This window comes from Centrocercus urophasianus, unplaced genomic scaffold (assembly GCF_019232065.1).
Source record: "Centrocercus urophasianus isolate 14NV4802_14NV808 unplaced genomic scaffold, USGS_Curo_1.0 seq_15, whole genome shotgun sequence".
In the NCBI taxonomy this organism is placed as follows: domain Eukaryota; kingdom Metazoa; phylum Chordata; class Aves; order Galliformes; family Phasianidae; genus Centrocercus; species Centrocercus urophasianus.
The window spans coordinates 43,185,142-43,197,988 of NW_024884697.1; the positions used below are offsets into that span (position 1 = coordinate 43,185,142).

The following is a 12,847-nucleotide window of genomic DNA, read 5'->3' on the forward strand; positions in this document are numbered from 1 at the left end:
TAAAGATTAATTATGACATGTAGGCTTTGAAACGTTTGCAATCAGGAGTCATATTAGAAAGCATTAAGGCAATATATATACTCTAATAGCAGCATAAAATCACTAACAGCAACATGGCACATATCATAAGGGATTAAGCCTTGTAGTGAGCAGACACACAGAAGTCACGATGAGGTAAGGCAGCTTGTTAGCCAGCGGCTTTAGCTGAGGAGAAGGCATGCTGCACAAATGCATACAAACCAGTCAGCAGCAGCTGGTGCTGCACAGGCTGATAGGAAGGGAAAGCACACATCTCACCACTGCTCCAACACTCAACAGATCCACCAGTGTTCAGCACCTCAGACAAACAGGTCTGATACAACTAGGAAACAGAGCAGCGTAATCTTCACCAGCACTCACCAAAATCGTGCATTTCTTCCCATGGAAGTTTGTTTTCTTTCTACACAAAATATTTCCTCATGTTTTCTGTCTTTTGAAAAAATGTATCACAAGCTTTTCACCATTTGAAAACTTACCAGAAAAGATACTCTTAATTAAGAGAGTGAGTTTTTTTCTAAGAGAAAAAAAAGCTACATTTTCCATGGTTATGACAAGTTCTCATTAACAAAACCTACAATTCCCAGCAGTTCCGTTCAGTGATGCTGAAACTCTAAGTATGGTTTGAGGATTTGCTCAAGCTGAAGGGAACCCTTCCGCCTTGGCTATGAGGCAAAGCAATTGTGGGCAACATACCTGCAGTACCACAGGATCTGCACGGCCAGCAGCAATGCACGGCTGCCAGCGGGCTCACCCTATATGTACCGTCCCATGCAGACATAGGCGGGCTGTGCAGGGCACCAGAGCTGCAGGAGGGTGCTCCCAGCAGCATGACGTCAGTGGCACTGAAGCCGCAGGCACAGGATGGCACTGGGGCCATAAAGACAAACAGCCCATTATGGTTATGGAGCTGGAAGCAACCCATGCAGGCCGCCCTCAAGCAATAACACAGGTGGGGGTGTGTTTATGTCATGCTCCTAAGCTGCAACACAAAGCAATGACTGCCAGGGTGTGCCTGCCTCAGAATTAGTGTGTAGAACTGATCGAGTTGGTACCCTGTAATGCTACATACATGCATGATCATGGCAGAGAGATATACATCTAATGCTTGTGTTTGGTCTAATATTTTATTCTTGTGGTTGCACTGTAGTTTGGATGCAGCATTGTTGAGCTGGTCAGGAAGCTGATACAGGTGACAACTACCTCTATTAAAAGAAAATACACTATTGGATAGCGATAGAGAGAGGGATTTGTGTTACACAGCTCCTCATGCAGCAGGCCTGATTTGGCCGTGGGCAGGGAGATACCAAGGCCCCGCAGAAGGCAGGAGTGAGGACTTTGATCAGAAATTCACGTTCTTAGTTGCCATGGGTTGTGTTGTGTCACAATATTTGTACCCAGACTGTTAACATCAACAAGCAAACTGATCTTTATGTGGATCTGTGGTCTGTATAGAGGTTAATTATCTTTGTGAAAGGTAAGGAATGAGGATACAGATAAATGGTAAGCCAACTAACAACTATGTGTGGATAGCTGTAGGAGCACAGGCATGTCAAAACTGTTTTCCCCTTTCCTAAAAGAACTTCAAAAGTACTGAGCTTACATTACAGCCTTGGAAAGAAAACAAGCTTCACCCAAGCAAAAACCTAGCAGGAAGCATCGGAGTGACTCTTCTGGTGAACTTGAGATCAGCAATTATATCTGGAAAAGTCAGCTCTTGGGGACTGCAATGCCAGCTGCCGAAATTATGATGAGGGAGAGATGAAAACTAATAGGGCTGCCTGAAGGACCGAGGAAAATGCAAATGTGGCATTAGAACATCTGTGGAAATAAAGCGTCTGAGGTAATAGTTCAAACAATTATCTGATCTGCTAGGAAGGGAAAAACATTTATACACAACCAAAATAACTGACCCAGCGGGAAAACTATGCCCCAGTGTTCTCTAAGAATGTGTCATCATCGGGGGATGCTTCACTAAATCTATCTGAATTTTCCTTGTGCTACTGGTATGGAAATTTCCTTTCATTATCTGAACTTTGTCTGGTCAATCCCTCAAACCATAATGTTTTTATTTTTCTAAGACATCCCAGAGTGAAAAATAAGGGTACATCTGTACGCAACTCAGCTTCACTGATGCAGAAAAGAAGTAGCTGAGCTCAACGAAGCCAGCAGAGATATCTTGCATTCCTGTGTAGTGAATGTAGCAGAAAGCAAAGTAAACATCTAAGAGTTAAACAATATCCCTAAGCATATTAATGTGAATTCTTTTAAGTGAATCCTCTTCTTAGGACGAGAATAAAAATAAACAGCTGGTAAGTAATGGCTCTCAGCAAGACTCTTCTACCCATTTATCAAAATCATATAAGTGACTTACAACCAGAAGAGATTAGCAGACCCTAAAACATCAAGTTGCATGCACACGGCTAGATTTTCAGCAGCTTGTTTGCACTGTGACAAACCTTGCTTTAATTTCACATCTCTTCTGCTAAAACTTCTTGCTGCAGCCCTCTTGTTTCCTTCTGTACTACTGGACCTGCACGCACCTACATGTGCAGCAAATGTGTGACGGTAACAACATGCACATCTGCATTTCCCTCTCCCCTGGTTTGGTTTTTCAGTGTTAAGGACACAGCTTCTGAATTAGCACATGAACACCTGCTGCCAGGTCTGTACATCACACTGTAATTGCAGAAATAAGATGAATTACCAGACAGAAAAGCTGTTAGAAGTTAAAAATATGTTGCTTAAGCTATCGTTTCTTTGCTCATTAGCTTTTACAGGCATACACATCAAAATATGCACATCATTTCTTCATGCCTCTCCAATGCTTCTGGCATTTTTTAGGCAGAGCAAGCAGTTTGGCTGTGGCACGGGGCAGCAAGCAGGGGAACACCCCAGTCACATCCTCCTATCCGTCTGCCATAAGCCTGAGCTGTTCTCAAGTGGTCATTGTGTTACATAAAGAATAAGTAACAAAACTGGGAAGGGCAAAGAAAGCAATTTGAGGAAGGATGTAGAAGTCTCAAAGAGATCCTAAAGAATAAGCAGGCTTTTTCTGCAGGGTATGTGTTGATTGTAGGAGTTTCTGGGCTCATCTTTGTAATTGGGACAAAGCTGTTGACTTCTGAGACCATTACCAATTTCCAGCAGCTAAGATCCTCTCAAATTTCTTCTGTTTTTGATGATAGGCTTTAGCTCAGTAAATGGTAGAGAACCATTAAAGTAGGGGAAAAATCAGCCCTGTAATTGGAACAAGTTTCTCATGGTCTGCAGAACCATTCAAATAAGATGCAGTGTCTGGAGCTGACTACAGCCCCGCTGGGGGCATGCAGTCAAACCTTACATGTTGTCACTATTAAACTGGAAAGCAGGTCTTTTCACCACGAGTTCTGTGACACATGGCTACCTTTAATTGTTGGATAGAGTCTCCAGTCACACTTAATCATGCAAATCTATGTACCTCAAGCAAAATATGCAGAAATATATATATTTGTAGACACATATACAAATCAAAAGACAGAATATGCAATAAATTGTAGGATGTTAGGAAACAGAATTGTTTCCTAAATCACAAGTGTGAGATGCTCTATGAAAACTAGCAGTTCTAGCACTTAGCAGCTGCAGTGTTCTCTTACTAATAGGTGGGCTGCAAGCTGGCAGGCAGTCTCTCAGGAGGAGGGAAGAAATACATCACATCTCTTAGCTGGCTTTTCCTGATTCCATTTACTAGGATTTAATTGAATAAGTGCAGAAGAGCTGCCTAAAGTCCATGCATGTGACAGCAGTTTGTTGCTCATGAGAAATTTCAGAAATATGTCCCAAGTTTCTGCATGTATGTTTTCCCTCTGATACCAATCTAATGATAGTAGCCAAAGTGATTTTGTTCATTAGGGATTTGATCAGCGGATTGGTGTTGCTGCTTAGATACGTAGGGAGTCCTGCACATAAGAAGCCACGGTTCTGTTAGACTTTGTGGATCACAGTGCCTGCACTGCTCAGCACCGGCCCTTGCTGCAGCTGCTGCCCATAGGTGGGACATCAGTGGCAACGGGTGCTCAGAGCTAACTCTGTGCACTCACATTTCACAAAGACACCAACATATTTATGCAAGTACTTTGAAGAATATGCCAACCTCATTAGATTATGAGGTACCTGAGAGAGAGAATGAAATCTCTCTGTTTTGCAGGCGTTCAAAATGTGCACATACAAGCTGTTGATTTAATTGATGGCCAATGCCTCTTCTGTGATGTTATTTCAAAGGCAAACTGATTTGTTGCTCATTTGGTAAGGGCTATAGCACACGAATCACTTGATAAAACTTAATCATCACTTGATAATCCGTTTGGTCTTTTTACTTCATCACTAATCTGTCTTTCCTTAAAAAAGAGCTGATAAGGAGTGAGGTGAGCCACCAACACAAACTAAAACAGGGAAAAAAATAGGGCATTAGCTTTTAGACATGGCCCCAGCACTAACATTGCTGCCCAGAGCCTGAAAGCCCCCTGCCCCCCCCCCGGCGGGAAGGGGGTTAATATTCAACTGTGCTCTTTCTGCATCCTTGGATTTTGTGGCTCGCTTGAAAGACTTAACACATACAGGACCCCCCATATACCAGCCTGAGGGTATTTTTAATTTATATATACATGTATATGTAAGCTGTTGTGCTTTAATACAGCACAGATAAAGATATACAAGCAGTATATAGATGACAGTGTTCCAAGAAAAGAAGCGCTCTGTGGCTCTCTCCCACTGGGTTCTGTGCTCTGTGCCAGCGCAGAACGAATTTCAGCCCTCAGACAGTTTCCAAGTAATCTTATTTCTGTCATCCTCTCTGAAAGATGGGAGACAGTGAATGGATGCCTCAGATGAATTTGAAATAAATTGTAAGGGAGACAGATAGATGCTGTTAACTGAGTCTCCTCTGCTGCTGAAGGCTGAAGCCTCAACTGTGTTCACGTGGAAAATTCTTGTCAGCACAGATGGCTTGTTTTGACCATGCTATGTCATTTAAATGTTATAACAATAACAGAAATTGGGTTATTTTGTGGCAGCAGCCACTTTTCAAGGGAAGCTAAAAGCAGGTGGGCACCAAGAAAGTCATAGCTAGCATTAAGCATGGCAGCAACACCCAGCAATCTACTGTGTAGGTGATGCTGCGAGACACGCGAGAGCTTGCCTGAGACGATCCTCTGCATCTGTGAGCACACTGTAATGCAGTGGTACCAAGTTTTAAATCTGCCTGGGAGTGAAAGAATTCAATATAAAAACCTGCTTATGTATGTCAAGTTTTATCTTTAAATGTATATTGGTAACTCGGAGCCTAAGAAAGGCATCAACATCATGCAATGCAAGCACTCTTCATCATATGTGGCCTCCTGGCACCAGAGTAGCACACTGGCCCCTCACTCCCTTTACAGCCATTGCTCACCATATCCTTGGGGAGTAAACATGCAGGCATGTCCTACCCTGCCGTGTCTGCCACATGGCTGGCTCCTGAGGACAGGGGGATGGGACCAGCATCTGAAGCTTGCTTTGGAGACCTCCAGGAAGCAGAGAAGAATGCCAGGTGAGGAGATGGCAAAAGCCAGGAGAGCTGGTGGCATTTGTTGTCTGACGCGCTCAGGGTGGAACAAGGATGGAGGGTACAGACAGCCTGTCGAACCAGCTGCTACCTCTGCCTCCATGCATTCATCCCAAGAGACAAAATAAAACACACAGCAAAAGAAACAGAAATCTGCAGTAACCTTGCAATCCCCAGGAGCATTCACAGATGCTTAAGGATGCCTGAAAATTTTTATGTAAACTGAAACATCTCTGTAGCCTGCAATGGGTCATTCACCTCACAGAAGTCTCAGCTCAGTTGAAAGCTGAAGACATTACTGAAACTGTGAACCATAAACCATTTCTATCGATATTTATTTCCTCTGCTGCCGCTGTAAACACACTTGTCATTGCAGAAGGCACCACTATTAGCAGGCTCCCTCCATCCCACACTGGCCATAGGAACACTACTACAGGCCATGGTGTCCATCGGATAATGAAAACAGTTTAAGAAGGTGCCAGGTGGAGCACAGGAGAAGGAGCTGAGAGGCTAAGGTCAGATTAGCTCTGCCATGGGAAGAGGCCCAGAGGCCTGTGCCATGCCCCCTGACAAACATCACACACCGTGGGCCACGCTCCACCCCTCTGTTAAGCTGGAGCAGGGCCAGAGCGAGCAAGCTGGCTGCCCAACAGCCCCATGCCCACTGTGGCCCAACACCAACCTCCACTCTGAAGGCTGCTGCAGCACAGGGTAGCAACAAACCCAGGAACGGCACCACAGGAAGCAAAAATGGCATGATGTTACCCACAAATCCAGGAGCATACGCATGGAATCTGCCCATGTTGTAAAACTGAGGAACTGCACTATTTTTAGAACATTACTGCTGGCTGTAAACCACTGATCTGTATTGTCCAGCACAATTACCACAGGCTGGCCCCTATGTTCCTCAGAAACTAATTAACCTGTGCAGTCAAGTCTTAAGTTTTCTCACAACCTTTTTAAAATATCTTATTGAGAAAGAAAACACAAACAGAGATTTGAAGCATACACACAAAATAAAACCTTCAACTTCTCTGTTACCCAGTGCTTCCCTGCCCAGCACTTACACAAGAACAGCAAAGGCAGTATTTCTGAGCCTCTCCCTTTCTTTTTATGATCATTATACAACCAGATAATTAAGTTCAGCTGAGGTCATCATACTTTCATTGAGTTCCCAGTCTGACAATGGAAACCTGTGTCTGATATCTGGTTCACAGAAAGATTTTTAACCTTGTTTCCGCCCCCACTACTGTTATAAAACTCTAATCTGCGTTGGCTGCTTATTTTTCTTAACCTTTAGAGGCTGTAATTTTGTTCCTTTGCAAGCTTTAATGCTGCAAAGAAAGCAGGCATATGTTACTATATAGTTCAAACAACTTTGAATCAATAGTGAAAGACAAGATTGAAGTATACCAGTTCCAAGCTTAGTCTTAGATATAACTTTTCTGATATTTCACCAATGAATTCTACCAGCATGAAAGTTTCCTTAAAGGTCTGAACTATCTGAAGCTTCAGAGCAAAAGGAAATGAAAAGGAGCTATAAAATACTTGAATGAGAACAACACACCTTCTGCTGAGAGGACAGCAAGTCCAGTCACGTACAGTGAATCACAGCAATAAATCACAGCTGCGTGAAACTGCCATCACAGGCTTCTCTACAAGTGTGTGGGCAACAACATCAACAGATGTGGAATTCTGAGTTTCGGCTACAGGGAGAACTACCACTACCAACAAAGCAGTGCTGCAGAAGTCATTGCCCCACCTGTTCCTCCCAGAGCCTCAACAGCAGTGCTCATGGGGGCTTCAATTTCACGTTACCTTGGCACTTAAATGTCTTTCAAATAACTTCAAATAATTTCAGATAACTCTCCAACGTTTTACACTGAGCCTGCTTCACCTTGTTCATTTTAGTCTGTTAATTCAGGTGTGCAACAAACAGTTCCAGGTTTTGAGCTTGATTAGCTGAAGAGCCTTAATTAAAATGCCAGTTAAAATGATAGTGCAATTACAGGGATGTAAGCATTGACAGGTTTCCTTGAGCAATGGGCTTTTATAGCTAAAGGTAATGATTACATTTCTGCGGAAAAAAATCTTTATTCTGAACTACTGTCAGCCAGCAAAGTACTTGGAATGCATACATCAGGCTCCCCCAGAAAATAATAATCTGAATAAATGGTTCCTCTAGGGACAGCCAGAACTCCAAGTTGTATGTTGCTTCCTCACCTTGTGGAATTTAAGGAAAATGCCACCATAGACACTGGGCCATAAAGAGAGCCTTGATTTTTCTGTTCAGATAATGTTGTCTCATTTAATGCACAATATTTGTGCCAAATTTTAGTAGGTATTTAAATAACTTATCAAGTACTGATAACAACGCAGAAGAAATACTGCAGAAGAAAGCTGCAAACTAAAAAGTCTGCATTACTTTGCATCTGTGCGATTGTTTGCACACAGTACTTCAACTGTTTGCAACAGTACTTCTGTACTGTTGGCCTTTAACCAATACAGAGATACATCCAAGGCATCATCATGCAATGACTAAGTGAATTAGTAACTTCTGACACTTTAGATGTGTTGCTGTTCAAGGAGTGTATTCCAAAAGGCATTGAACAACCCATGTGAAACCATCAGTCCACTCATTGCTGGTCCTTGGCAGCATTGCTGCTTGTCCCATCACAACTTTGCCCTTGGCAACCTCATAAAACTGTACAGGTGTACTTCTTCATAAAACTACAGGTGTAGTTCTGCTTCCCATATACCATCAGTACTCACTTGCACCATGTGTTCATCTTGGAAGAGCACCCACGGGCTGGAACGTGAGCCCACCAACTCAGTTTACTGAGAGAATGCTTTCATTTCAGACTCTCTCTCTCTCTCTCTCTCTTTCTCTCTCTATATATATGTATATAAAATAGGGAAATGTTGCAGTTTCTAAGGTCATCCATGAATCTGCCAAAGTTCAGCAGTGCTGGGAGCATGGAGAACCTGGCACTTCACATTTTGGAATCCAGGGTTAGAGACCACATCACTCCAGTTCTCAGTATCAGTAATACTACTCGCTGAATTGAAATTGCAGAAAATGCATTTGATGGTAAATTACTAATTAAAAGAAAAGGCACATGGCTACAGCTACTGTGCTATTGCCACCTACAGGTATTCTTCTCTTCCTTAATTACAAAAAGTAACACAGGAAAACACACTGCCCTGACACTCTTCTCCAGTAAAAGCTGCTGTTTCCATCTAACTCACTGAAGATGCAACATCAACTCTCCAGCTATAGGCTACAATTGAACATCTACTGTCAAATTCAGTAAATTGCTCCTTAACCAAATGTGGAAAATCTTTGAAAAGTTAAGTGGAAAAAAGGGTAAAAATAAAACTTCTCTTTTGCTAGAGAAAAAGAAGGGAAAAAAAAGCCTCTCTTTCTAATTCGTAGTGATCAGATAGTGTCTCCATATTTAGGTAGCTCCCACTGGCAGTCAAGAACACTGCTGCAGCACCTTGCCAGCAACAAGGCACACCAACAGGGTGGCAGAAACCCTGAAGCTGAAGCTAGCTGCTGCTCTGCTCAATGAGGAACTGGAGGGCTCTGTAGCTTCAAGCCACAGCTCAGAACACCAAGTGCACAGCTGCTACTGTGCCTGCCTTTGCTGCTTTGTCTAAGGGGGAGCAGCACTCTGTCTCTTTTTAAGAAACCACACAGCTGCATGGTGTGCGGTGCCATACAGAAGTGTGAGCAACCTCTGAAAATGCGGAACTTTCTTGTCTTCAGGGTTTGGTTTTTTTTCTTTTTCCTTTCTCTTAAAAATAGGTAGTCCTATTCTCTAGTGGTGACTAAAGAGCTTGCTGAGGGAGAAATAGCTACCAATAAGTCAATCAGAAAAGGTTTCTGAATGCAGTCCTTAAGCTTATCTGAATTCCTATCTTTGCTACCAGCGCTGTCATTTCCAGATATGCTTGCTATCTGCAAATGTCACAGGAAAAATAAAAGAAGCTGTGAGTGCTAGCTATTTTGTGAAAAGCTGAAGAAACCAAAAATATCAGCAGAAGTGCATAGTCGGAGTAATAGAGTAAAACGCTTGTGGCACATTTTGGTCTTATCATTAAGCACAGAACTGAAATGTGTTGAGAGAGCAAAGGCACCATGGCATGTGCAGATGGGCATGACAACTGGAACAGAAGAGCTTGAAAACTAGAGAATATAGTTGTCTTGCTTTAGAAGGCCACTTTTAAAAAGTGGTTTTCACTGAAAGGAATTTCACTAAGGATCCAATTGTTACAGGGCTTCCTGGTTTTACATGAGTAGATAGGTGCCAGTACTGACAGACAGGTGCTATTTGGAAGGATGGACTCTCAGCACAGATAACACTCTGCTTCAACTTCAGCTATAGCTGCCCCACACCATGTTAATATTCTGTATTTTCACAACATTACCAGCAGAGCTAAATCACTGTGACTAACACCTCAGCTATATCTGAGGCTTGTAATTATTTCAGAGCCAGAGAGCCGTGATGTATCTATTCTGAAAACAGAATTAGTTAACATATGCACGTATACAGAATACAAATGATTGTCTTTCATATTAGTTAATCATTCCAGCCCAAATGCAGATATTCCTTTTGGCATGTCTTTTGTCATGTGTATGTGCATAAGAACAATTATGAGCTGACATATGAAACACAAACAGCACTTAAACACCACATAGTGGATAATCCCAATTGGATGTGAAGCTCTATGAAGTAAGATACAAAATATATGTATTATTTATATATATGCACCACCGATTCAACAAAGAAGCAAGCTCAGACTACACAAAGAAAAATTAAAGAAATTCCTTGCTGCAAGGACCTGTGCTTTCACCTGCATCCTCCAGTACTGTAATAGGGATGTTTCTTGTTATTTAGGTAGATAAAATCTTATCAACATGGCCTTTGTTCTTATGAGAGAAAAGTAGAACATTAACCTGTAACTCAGTTTCACTTCCATGTTTGCTCAAAAATATTAAGCATTTAACCTTCAAAATAATTTAATTATAGCTGTGAATCATAACCAACCCATGCACTTGGAGCATGCACTCCTTCTGATCGAGAACTGATTTTTCAGAGATTGTGTCAGAGCTGTGTATTGGAATTATGTGTAATTACAGCCTTTTAGATACAACATTGCATGAGTATAAGAGAGTTAGGAGCTTCAATCCTATCATCAAAATATCTTAGGAATTTAAGGGCTGGATTTGTAGAGATTCACAAATACAAAGCCATCATAAAGTACGTGTTTAATTCATTAGGCATTAAGGCTTTGGCTCATTAGTAGCGATAGCTCAGCTTAGAAGAATTGTCTGCTGCAACCACCTGCCCCTTTTGGATGCCATCCTCCCTCCTGGCAGAGCTAGTTCAGCATCTGGCAAGGGAAATGCCCTCTCACTCGAGTGTGTTCACACACCTTGGTGTCAGTCTGGGTCCTTTCCAGTGCATCCAGATACAATTTAAGATGATGCATGACAGCTGTATGATTTGCCAAGCAATCCCTTCCACAGTGGCAGGAATCTCTGAAACAGAGCTGAGTGAAATACTCGGGGCCAGGGTCACTAACACAGCCTTCCCATAAGCTATCCCTGTTTGCAAGCTGAGGTCTCAGTGGCACTCAGATAGAAGCACAAGTTCAATTGCAATTAACAAGGACCTGCACTCTCTGGTATCTATGTCATTGTCAAATATGAGAATTAATAACAGCTGAAGTAAAGTTCCCTTGACCTTGTCAGCCAATGCAGACATGACCTGCACTTCTAATTCACGGCTGTTTGTTTTACAGCAGGTCATAATTTTCATTAATAGCTAAGCTGCTGGCAGATTCCTTGACATTTTGGATGAAAGATCAATCTGGATTTAATAAAGTGATCAAGAGGAAAGAGGTTATAATTCTTTTTCTAAAAAGTCTTCCAAATCAAAGGCATTGTGCAGACTGACATCATGATAAGCAGCAGCTTATTGACACAGCAGTCCATTTGTTAATCAGGGTGACATAATGCAGCTCCTGTCTGGCAAGGCCAAACAGCGCTGCAGGTCCACCGGCAGGACACCAGCACAGCATCTTTTCAGCCAGAAGCTCAGTGTAGGCATATTGTAAAGAAATGTTTAAGTAAGGGGTGAGGGGACTTATATGGGTTTATTTTCAACTGTGGACAGACAGGTTCTGGTTTGATTAACAAGTGCAGCAGGCAGGACTAAAGACAATATAAGCAGTCAGATTCAGAGAGCAAAGCTCAGTGCTGCCTCTCCACTCCCCATGAGGAGCTGCAGCCACCATGAGATCTTCCCTCAGCTCTGGGCTGAGCTAACCAGTTTTGGAGTTTTGCATTTCCTTTGTCTCTCGGACACACATGTACCACTCCTGTCTCCACATTCATGCAAGCTTCACACTGCTGAATAAATCATACATTTTGCTCCAGGCACATCTGATTGATTCCAGTACCACAGCAGGCACACTACCTTCTGTGGTGCAACCATACAGGGCTCCCTGGGCACCTACTGGGACTGCCAAGAGCAGCCTCCAGCACAAGAGTTGAGTTTGGGCCCTAATTGTGCCACATCTCACGGTAGAAACATCAGCTAGCTTAAGCCCAGGCTGAACTGAAGGAGAGTGACAAAAAGATGACAGAAATTAAGACAACTCACCTCCAGGAAACCTGGGCCCAGGCCTGAGCTGCTTGGGCAGCTGACTGGAGGATAATGAAAGCCAAGGCTCTGTGCAAAGCCCAGTGGGCACAGTTGGAAAAACTGGTTTCAGAATGCTCAGGGTCAGGCCTCTGCCCCCTGCTTTAGAAGCTCACCTGGAAGGGCATGAACACACCATAAACCCAGAGCAAGAATCATGCAGGCAGAGGGAGAGCATTTCAGCACAGCACAACCAATGCTGAGGCAGTGCTTAAGTATACGCAAGGAGGAGATAACGGGAAACTGTTGAAAACTGTTTCTCAGATGATGTGTTTCCTCTGTGTCCTCTCAAAAAGTGAACTTTTGCTGAACTAGTAACTGGCTTCACCAGTTACCAGCTCACCAGACTGAATCAATCCTATGTCACTCCAAGTAAATGAATACTTATCAAGAATGAAATTAGAAGTAAACACAGTGGATCTGTAGTTTCCAAAGCCTGTAACATTCACACAGGAGTATACTGAGAACTTTTAAATTTAGCAACTGAAAAGAATTTTGTGGAAATGTTGTCTAAAAT

The 12,847-nt window shown here is 42.7% G+C and overlaps 1 protein-coding gene across 2 annotated transcripts in view; it reads right to left on the reverse strand.

The window, feature by feature from the left end:
- TMCC3 (transmembrane and coiled-coil domain family 3) overlaps window positions 1–12,847 on the reverse strand; it is a 124,769-nt gene that overhangs the window by 52,466 nt on the left and 59,456 nt on the right. The window contains exon 1 of one of the 2 annotated variants that reach the window (XM_042816402.1): window positions 733–829. The exons of the other annotated variant lie outside the window; for it this stretch is intronic. The gene's annotated coding sequence lies outside the window, so the exon portion shown is untranslated. Of the gene's footprint in view, window positions 1–732; window positions 830–12,847 lie in introns of those variants that run through there. 2 annotated transcript variants of the gene reach the window in all.